Source organism: Salvelinus alpinus, chromosome 25, assembly GCF_045679555.1.
Source record: "Salvelinus alpinus chromosome 25, SLU_Salpinus.1, whole genome shotgun sequence".
NCBI classification, from domain to species: domain Eukaryota; kingdom Metazoa; phylum Chordata; class Actinopteri; order Salmoniformes; family Salmonidae; genus Salvelinus; species Salvelinus alpinus.
The window spans coordinates 7,667,890-7,677,650 of record NC_092110.1 but is presented as its reverse complement, the minus strand read 5'-3'; positions in this window follow the sequence as shown (position 1 = coordinate 7,677,650).

Sequence of the window (9,761 nt, the reverse complement as noted above, 5' to 3'; positions counted from 1 at the left end):
GATCTGTTGGGGTGGTATGCAAATTGGAGTGGTTCTAGGGTTTCTGGGATGATGGTGTTGATGTGAGCCATGACCAGCCTTTCAAAGCACTTCATGGCTACTGACATGAGTGCTACTTGGTGGTAATCATTTAGGCAGTTACCTTCGCTTTCTTGGGCACAGGGACTATGGTGGTCTGCTTGAAATATGTAGGTATTACAGACTTGTCCAGGGACAGGTTGAAAATGTCAGTAAAGACACTTGCCAGTTGGTCCACGCATGTTCTGAGTACACGCCCTGGTAATCCGTCTGGCCCCATGGCCTTGTGAATGTTGACCTGCTTAAAGGTCTTGCTCACATCGGCTATGGAGAGCATGATCACACAGTCGTCCAGTACAGCTGATGCTCTCATGCATGCTTCAGTGTTGCTTGCCTCGAAACGAGCATAAAAGGCAATCAGGTCATCTGGTAGGCTCGCGTCGCTGGGCAGCTTGCGGCTGGGTTTCCCGTTGTAGTCCGTAATAGTTTGCAAGCCCTGCCACATCTGTAGAGCATCAGAGCCGCTGTAGCAGGATTCAATCTTAGTCCTGTTTTGACACTTTGCCTGTTTGATAGCGGGATTTCTTATAAGTGTCCGGATTAGTGTCCTGATCCTTGAAAGCCGCAGCTCTAGCCTTTAGCTTGGTGCGGATGTTACCTGTAATCCGTGGCTTCTGGTTGGGATATGTACGTACAGTCACTGTGGGGACGACGTTGTCGACACACTTATTGGTGAAGCCGGTGACTGAGGTAGTATACTCCTCAATGTCATTGGATGAATCACGGAACATATTCCAGTCATTGCTAGAAAAACAGTCCTGTAGCGTAGCATCTGCATCATCTCACCACTTCCGTATTGAGCGAGTCACTGGTACTTTCTGCTTTAGGTTTTGCTTGTAACCAGGAATCAGGAGGATATAAATTATGGTCAGATTTGCCAAATGGATGGCAAGGGAGAGCTTTGTATGCGTCTCTGTAGTCTAGAGTTTTTTCCCTCTCTGGTTGCACATGGGACATGCTGGTAGACATTAGGTAAAACCGATTGAAGTTTGCCTGCATTAAAGTCCCTGGCCACTAGGAACGTCACTTCTGGATGAGCATTTTCTTGTTTGCTTATGGCCTTATACAGCTCGTTGAGTGCGGTCTTCGTGCCAACATCAGTTTGTGGTGGTAAATAGACATCTATGAATAATATTGATGAGAATTCTCTTGGTAGATAGTGCGGTCTACAGCTTATCATAAGGTACTCTACCTCAGGTGAGCAATACCTTGAGACTTCTTTAATATTAGACATCACGCACCAGCTATTATTGACAAATAGACACCCCCCCCCCGCCCCTCGTCTTACCAGACGTAGCTGCTCTGTCCTGCCAACGCACAGAAAACCCAGCCAGCTCTATATTATCCGTGTCATCGTTCAGCCATGACTCGGTGAAACATAAGATATTACAGTTTTTAATGTCTTGTTGGTAGGATAGTCTCGACCGTAGATCATCCAGTTTGTTTTTCAATGATTGCACGTTGGCCAATTGAACCGATGGTAGTGGCGGTTTACTCACTCGCCTACGAATCCTCCCCGACCTTCTCCCTCTGTATCCTCGCCTTTTCTTCACGCGAATGATGGGGATTTGGGCCTGATCTGCGTTAAGCAGTATATCCTTCGCGTCGGACTCATTAAAGAAGAAATCCTTGTCCAGTTCGAGGTGAGTAATCGCTGTTCTGATGTCCAGAAGCTCTTTTTGGGTCAGAAGAGACGGTAGCAGCAACTTTATGTACAAAATAAGTTACAAACAATGCGAAAAAACTAACAAAATAGCACAGTTGGTTAGGAGCCCATAAAACGGCAACCATCCCATCTGGCGCCATTATATCACTAAAGCCAGTTTTACACTACTTCCAAAATACTAATAACGCTTAGCCTCTCATATTAAACTATCGTCTTTCCTGTAGTTTTATTTTCTTGCCAACGCAGTGGTGCGCACACTAAATGATGTGGCACAGACATGGGTCATACACAACAAGATTTTTCACTTGGTAATGAGGATTCTCAATACCATGCTGTCTCACTAAAACAATAATGTGATGATGTGATTACAATTCGTAGCTACAACGAGCTGGGGCTCAAAGCAGCCTCAAACGTTTTCAGTCAGACATTCACACTTGTCATATGGAGTTGAAAAATCTAGCCAACATTTTGAATGAAATAACATTGCTTGTGAACTTCAGAGCTGTAACGATTTGACACTTTGGCTTTGGTTAAAGGCAAGTACAAACACATACTAGTAGTAGTCATCACTAGACTGCTCGAAAGACTGCTCGAAAGTCTACACAATCTGGGTGATGCCAAACAACGTCATGATATCACTGGCTTCTTCTCTGGCGAGCTCTCATTGGCTATTGCTGATCACCGTTCTCAAACTTGTCGTTGCACATCTCACACTATAAGAGCGTTGCAGATTTTGAGCTGATAAAACCAAACATGTTTGTAAATATCAGGACATCTGAGACAGCTCAAAGATGAGATCCGTAGCACTCAGAATGCGTCTCTGACCCGTTCACATTAAATGAGCGTCGCTGATGGCCGTGCACCCCGAGTAGGCACCGATCTCAAAAACTTGTCTGGGACAGCTAAAATGGGGCCAGAATCGTGTAGTGTACACCTGGCTTTTGGGGCGGCAGGTAGCCTAGCGGTTAGAGCGTTGGGCCAGTAACTGAAAAGTTGCTGGATCAAATCCCCGAGCTGACAAGGTAAAAATCTGTCCTTCTGCCCCTGAACAAGGCAGTTTAACCAACTTTTCCTCATTAGGCTGTCAAGGTAAATAAGAATTTGATCTTAACCGATGGTGATGCGATATGACTGCTGTGAGTTGGAACCCCATTCAGGGTACTTATTAAAAATATATACTGTATATATACAGTTGAAGTCGGAAGTTTACATACACCTTAGCCATATACAATTAAACTCAGTTTTTCACAAATCCTGACATTTAATCCTAGTAAAAATTCCCTGTCTTAGGTCAGTTAGGATCACCACTTTATTTTAAGATTGTGAAATGTCTGAATAATAGCAGAGAGTATTTCTAGGACATTTCTCTAAAAAGTATGATCTTTGTCCCCATGTGCAGCTGCCAACCGTAGTCTGGCATTTTTATGGCGGTTTTGGAGCAGTGGCTTCTTCCTTGCTGAGCGGCCTTTCAGGTTATGTCGATATAGGACTCGTTTTACTGTGGATATAGATACTTTTGTTCCTGTTTCCTCCAGCATCTTCACAGGGTCCTTTGCTGTTGTTCTGGGATTGATTTGCACTTTCCACACCAAAGTACGTTCATCTCTAGAAGACAGAACGCGTCTCCTTCCTGAGCGGTATGACGACTGCGTGGTCCCATGATGTTTATACTTGCGTACTATTTTTTGTACAGATGAACATGGTACCTTCAGGCGTTTGGAACTTGCTCCCAAGGATGACCCAGACTTGTGGAGGTCTACACATTTCTTTCTGAGGTCTTGGTTGATTTCTTTTGATTTTCCCATGATGTCAAGCAAAGAGGCACTGAGTTTGAAGGTAGGCCTTGAAAACATCCACAGGTACACCTCCAATTGTCTCAAATGATGTCAATTAGCCTATCAGAAGCTTCTAAAGCCATGACATAATTTTCTGGAATTTTCCAAGCTGTTTAAAGGCACAGTCAACTTAGTATATGTAAACTTCTGACCCACTGGAATTGTGATACAATGAATTATAAGTGAAATAATCTGTCTGTATACAATTGTTGGAAAAATTACTTGTGTCATGCACAAAGTAGATGTCCTAACCGACTTGCCAAAACAATAGTTTGTTAACAAGATATTTGTGGAGTGGTTAAAAAAAGAATTCTAATGACTCCAACATAAGTATATGTAAACTTCTGACTTCAATTGTATGTATTTTTTACTCTCCACTTCTGGTTCTCAAGTGAAATAGGGCAAATGTGACAAAGTAGCTGATTGTAAAAAATGCATATAAAACATTATAGGCGTAGCCTACATGTATGTGTACATGCCCATGTAGCCTCATATTATGCAATATGTGATTATTAGGCCCTAGCAGTATGTTTGTGAACAATGCTGAAGGAAGATGTAGCTCCTTATTGAATTCATTCTTAAAGGTCCAGTGCAGTCCAAATATATATATTTGTCCTGTGTTTTGTATCATATTGGACAACAGCTGATGAAACTAATACTATAAACGTGTGAAATGTGATCAGTGTCATTTCTTGATAGTTGCTGGTTTAAAATACAACCTACACAGGACCTTCTAATCAGCCTGTTTGCATGGGTGGGAGTTTCAGCTTGCCTGGTGACATGAACAGGCACTAAATTAGTTAATAAACCAATTACAAAGAGAGTTCCAAACCTCTCTGCTAATAACAGGCAGTTTCAAGTTTTCTCCCCCCTCAGACCACTCCCAGCTAGTGTTTGTAGACCATAGGTATAAATAAGCCTTGAGTCTAAGCAAAAGTTTGCGAGTATAGTCCTCTCGCTAATCTCTGCAAGTCATCCTCTCCGTTTCGCCAGCTACATGTAACATGTAACAACGGAGAACTCCCCGAGCGAATTGGTAGGGGCGAGGAGGTGGTTTGGGATTCACCGAATGATGACTTGCCTTCTTCCTGACACACCCTCCTCCTAGTTCAATCAAACCAAGTGCTAGGGAGTGACCAGAGTGGAGCCACAGCCTATACACATAAACAAAACATGGGACGTTGTGGGTAACAAAGTGTACTTCTAAGTGCTACTGGTCACAGTAGCTCTATGGTAAGTATGTAACCGATGTAACCTTTGTCTACGAACCCACAGCTACTAATTGGTTATCTAGAACTGTGAAACTTGAAATGATTCAATAGACTGATGGATTCAGTATATACGCCAACTGGGCATGGTGTTGAACTGGACCAGTCTCCTTAATGGTTTTGTGGGTATACTTGCCCAATGTAGCTCTATGTAGGATATGTAACCCTTTGGAGGAGATGATTAACCAGAACCCAGAGGTAGCATATATAAATGCTGTTGGCATAAGGTCAACAGCCTGTTATTCTGTTTTGATTTGAAAGCGTGGATTCGAGAACTGCCTGCCAACCTCCCTCTCCTATTAAAAATATATCAGTTGATGGTGATGAGCAGCTAACATTTTTAGGTCAACACAGCGAACACTCTGTTATTAATTAGACTAGCTACATGTCTGCTGTCTGCCTGCCTGCCACACCATCGGCTCAAGACGGCTGTTTGAAAACAAAGTATCTTTCCTCTCCTGTTTCTCTCTCTCCTGATGATGAAGTCTACCTTTTAGCTGACAGGCTGCTTTGATGCAGCCATCACTTCTTTTCAGAGAGCACTTCTTCTGAACGGAATGCTCCCCACTCTCTCTCTCTCTCTCGCCTTCCTCTAGCTTCTCTCTCCCCCTCTCTCTTTCTCGTCCTCTCTCCTCTCCCTTTCTCATCCTTTCTCTCAGCTGCTGATGTCTGGAGAGCGAAGGCCCTGATCAACATGAAAAATAAAATCCTGTCTTTAAGAAAGCGAAGCTATCCCTGCCATATGTTGTGATTGAAAATGCCATAACACAAACTCTACTCAAATGTCAAAAAAAGGATATCGTTTATTTTATTTTTTTATCACAACAGTGGTATGGAAATGTTATCAAAGGTGTCGGTTCTTTACAAGTAGATGGGAGCAATGGAGGGGTGGTGTGTGTGTGTGTGTGTGTGTGTACGTGTGCACACGATTATGAGTGTATATGTGTGTGTGCAGTGGGACCTGGGCACTCTAAACACACCACCTCCACCTCATTGATTAAGACCCTGTTGCCATGAAAAATAATGGCCATCGTGTCAACAAAGGGCCTAATGCCGGTGGGGACTGGGGAGACAGGTCCTACAGAGGGAGGGAGGGGAAATGGTTCTCTGTTGGGTCCTGTTGTTTAGCAAGGCCCAGTGCTTTAGAGATGTCACGTTAGTGATTGTAAAGTGGCCACGGGAGGGAGGTCACCCAGCCTCCAGCATTAATAGGCTACTAAGACCCAATTAAAAGCCTGGTGACCCAGAGGGGGCCGGTCGTAGCTTTCGCTTTACCCTCCCTCCCTAGTGCCTGCTTGGGGCTTCATTAAAGCGAAGATGCAGGGGATTGATCTCCAAGGACACCTTGGACACAGAAAAACAGCCCTTATGTCATGTACGCACACACATAAACACACAAACGTGTGTGCGTGTGTGTGTTTAGTATGGCCAACATGATTGCATCAGCAGCACTGAGTGGAAAAAGAGCAGTGGGGCCATTCTGCCAACCTCACCTGCAAGCACAGACATGAACCCACCAATCATACAAACACACGGAAGAGAATGATGCAACAAAACTAGGCTTCATTGAAATCCAAATATTTAAGGAGAACGTATATTCTCTATTCAGATGGATTTTGCGTCACATTTACGAAGACTGTGCAAGGCGCATTATCATGATGATGAGGTCAGTGACCCTTGCTTCTTGAAAGTTCAATATCTTTAACACTTGACTGCTGACATGCAAAACATTTTGGGACTTTCCCCTTTAAGTGCTCGCTAATAGCACCATTAGTGACACATGTTGGACGAAGGGGCCAAATTACAGTTTAAAAGTCACAACACACTGTTGATGCTAAACAACTGTGTTGTGTCCCGAGCCAAGATCCCGACTCCACAAGCAAAGATAGAGATTTATGGGAGGCCCATCCCGCTTGCCAAGACCAACCACTTCCAGCTCTGTCACAAAAAAAGAGAGCGGGAGAGAAGAAAGAGAGAGGCAGAGACAGAGAGACAGAGACAGAGACAGAGACAGAGACAGAGACAGAGACAGAAAGAGAGAGAGAGAGAGCGAGAGAGAGAGAGAGAGAGAATAGAGAGAGAATAGAGAGAGAATAGATAGAGAGAGAGAGAGAGAGAATAGAGAGATAGAAAGATGGTGACTGGCACATTTGTCCCTGTTTCTCCCTTGGCAGGAACTAAACAAAGCTTAATGAAGAGGGCCTGAAGACATGCCTGGAGGTAGAATAGCACTAGGCTAGCACAGAAGCGCGCTGCTCTAGCTGGCAATTTAGATATGTGTCCCAAATGGCACTCTATTTCCTATGTAGTGCACTACCTTTGACCAGACCACTATGGGCTCTGGTCAAAAGCATTTGGGATGCAGGCTAAATATTTGACCAGGGCTGAGGGACACTAGCCAGTCACTAGCTGCTAGCTGGGCAATAGCTAGGCTCTGGTAATGGGTTTTTTAATGTATTTAAAAAAAAACTTTATTTAACTAGGCAAGTCAGTTAAGAACAAATTATTATTTACAATGACAGCCTACAGTGGGTTAACTGTGGGTTAACTGCCTTGTTCAGGGGCATAAAGACAGATTTTTACCTTGTCAGCTCGGGGATTCAATCCAGCAACCTTTCGGTAACTGGCCCAACGCTCTAACCACTAGGCTACCTGCCGCCCAAAACGTGCTTTTAATTGGGGCCCAGGCTCCACTAGTGGGCCAGGTTTGCCACCACATGTTCAGGGTTATGTGTGGACCTCTCAGTGACTACTAAATGGGATTGATGGTCCTGCGCGACGCTGAAATATGTCCCCCTGATAGTTAAAAGGGATGAGTTAGAGGCAGCTGCACAGATGTGGCCACTGTCTCTCCCGGTGCCTGTCCCTGTTTGTTGTCTTATTTAGGTGTGATCCCCTCTGTCTCTGGCTGACAAAGGTTCGGCCATCCAATAAATATCTGGAAGTACTCGTGCAACTTTATTTATAGAGTTTATCATCTGTTAGTGTGCTTGTAATCATTTTTTGTTCCTATTCTTTGTGTAGCAAAGAGATGCCTAGAATCGCAGAGGGATCATTAACACATCACAAGCTGGGATGAATTCTGCATGTGTGGAATGGGATTAAAGGGCGACAGGTTGTGTGTGTGTGTGCCTGTGTGCTTGCGCAAGTGTTTGTGTGTGTGTGTTTGTTGAAGTATGTGCGTGTACAGATCTTAGGATCTTAATTTGATCACTCTTTTGATGCTGAGAATTGTCCTTCATAGCAGGAAATGCAATTTAGTAGTGCATTCCAGGTTTAAAAAGTCTTCTAAAGTTTGTAATTTCCACTTTAAAACGTCAGACTTGATTTGCCCTAACGAAAAGTGCATCAACCCCTACAAAAAAAAATCAATTAATTATGATCCACATAATAATTCACATATGCTGTTGCTGCAGGATTATTGTCCTGATGTAGTAAACGGGCTCAAACTCAGATCCTTCATCTGTATGAATGTGTTTGTGTATGTGCATGTGTGTGTGCATGTGTGTGTGCGCTTCTGTGTGTGTGTGTGCGTGCTTGTGTGAGGGGTGTCAGGGCAGGGGGCTCTATAGCGCCCGTGGAGAGTGCTCCCTCCAGGGCAGTCTGCAGGCGAGCTTCAGGACAACAGCAACATGCTATCACCGCCCCGCCGAGACACAGGCCGCCACCACTACGCTAAGAGGACTGCTGATGTTAAATTTATAGCCCTCCATTAAAAGTTAAACCTCTGTCTGATAACCAGACACAATTAAGAGGATGTTCACGTCCCTATATACTTTTGACAGGCATCTCTTAAATCTCTACATCTCTGGATCCATATGGACCACAGGAAGCCAGTAAGTGTAGCCTAGTCAAGGAGAATAAATGCTAACACAAGTAGAGGGAGAACAATGATAGGACAACATCTATCTCGAGAGAAGTTAACTTCTCTGTTCTATCTCTGTTCACTATTCTGAGTATATCAACATGGGATGGACAGAGACCACTAAGAGTAGTCAAGGAGAAGAAATGCAAACACAAGTACAGGGGGCACAATATCAAGAGGAGAGAGGATAAGAGAGGGGAATATCTGTCCATTCCATTGCTCTCCTTCTATCTATTTCAATTAGCATCTCCGATATATTTCCCCATGTGGGATGAACGAAGAAGAAGCTACGCAGCCAGAGTAGTTAAGAGGACGAAACACAAACGCAGAGGGAACTCGAAGTAGCATTAGAGCCGGAGCTGTCTAGGCTAATGCCTTTTAAAAACAGTAGGATGTCACTAATGACATTAGCCACACAACAACAAATGCATGGTGTACACACACTGCCATCAGTCCCACTGAGGCTGCCCGTCTGACGAAATAGTATGTGAATGTTGGGGTGGGCAGGGGTGGGCAGGGCGGCTTGATTAGACAGCACTTTATCCTGTGTAGCAGCAACATTAAAAAATCAACTTCATTACAAGGCTTGTCGCCTGTTTAGTAGCGGTGTCTGTGTCAGACTGGCGCTAAAATGGAAAGACGCGAGTCACAAATAATCATGAGCAAAGCCTCGTGGATGATGAATTTATAAGTAAACTACCACACATACAGATGTAGGATCTTAATTTGAGCCAGTTTGCGACAGCAGGAAAATAATCCTGTAGCAACAGAACATGTGAATTATTATGTGAATTATAAATAATGGACAATTTTTGTAGGGGTCATACATTTTTTGTTAGGTTAAATCAAGCCTGACATTTTAAAAGTGGAAATTACAAACTTTAGAAGCTTTTTTAAACCTTGAATGCACTACAAGTTTGCATTTCCTGAAAATTCTCAGCAACAAAAGAGTGATCAAATTCAGATCCTACATCTGTACATGTACATGTGCATACACACACACACACACACACACACACACACACACACACACACACACACACACACAC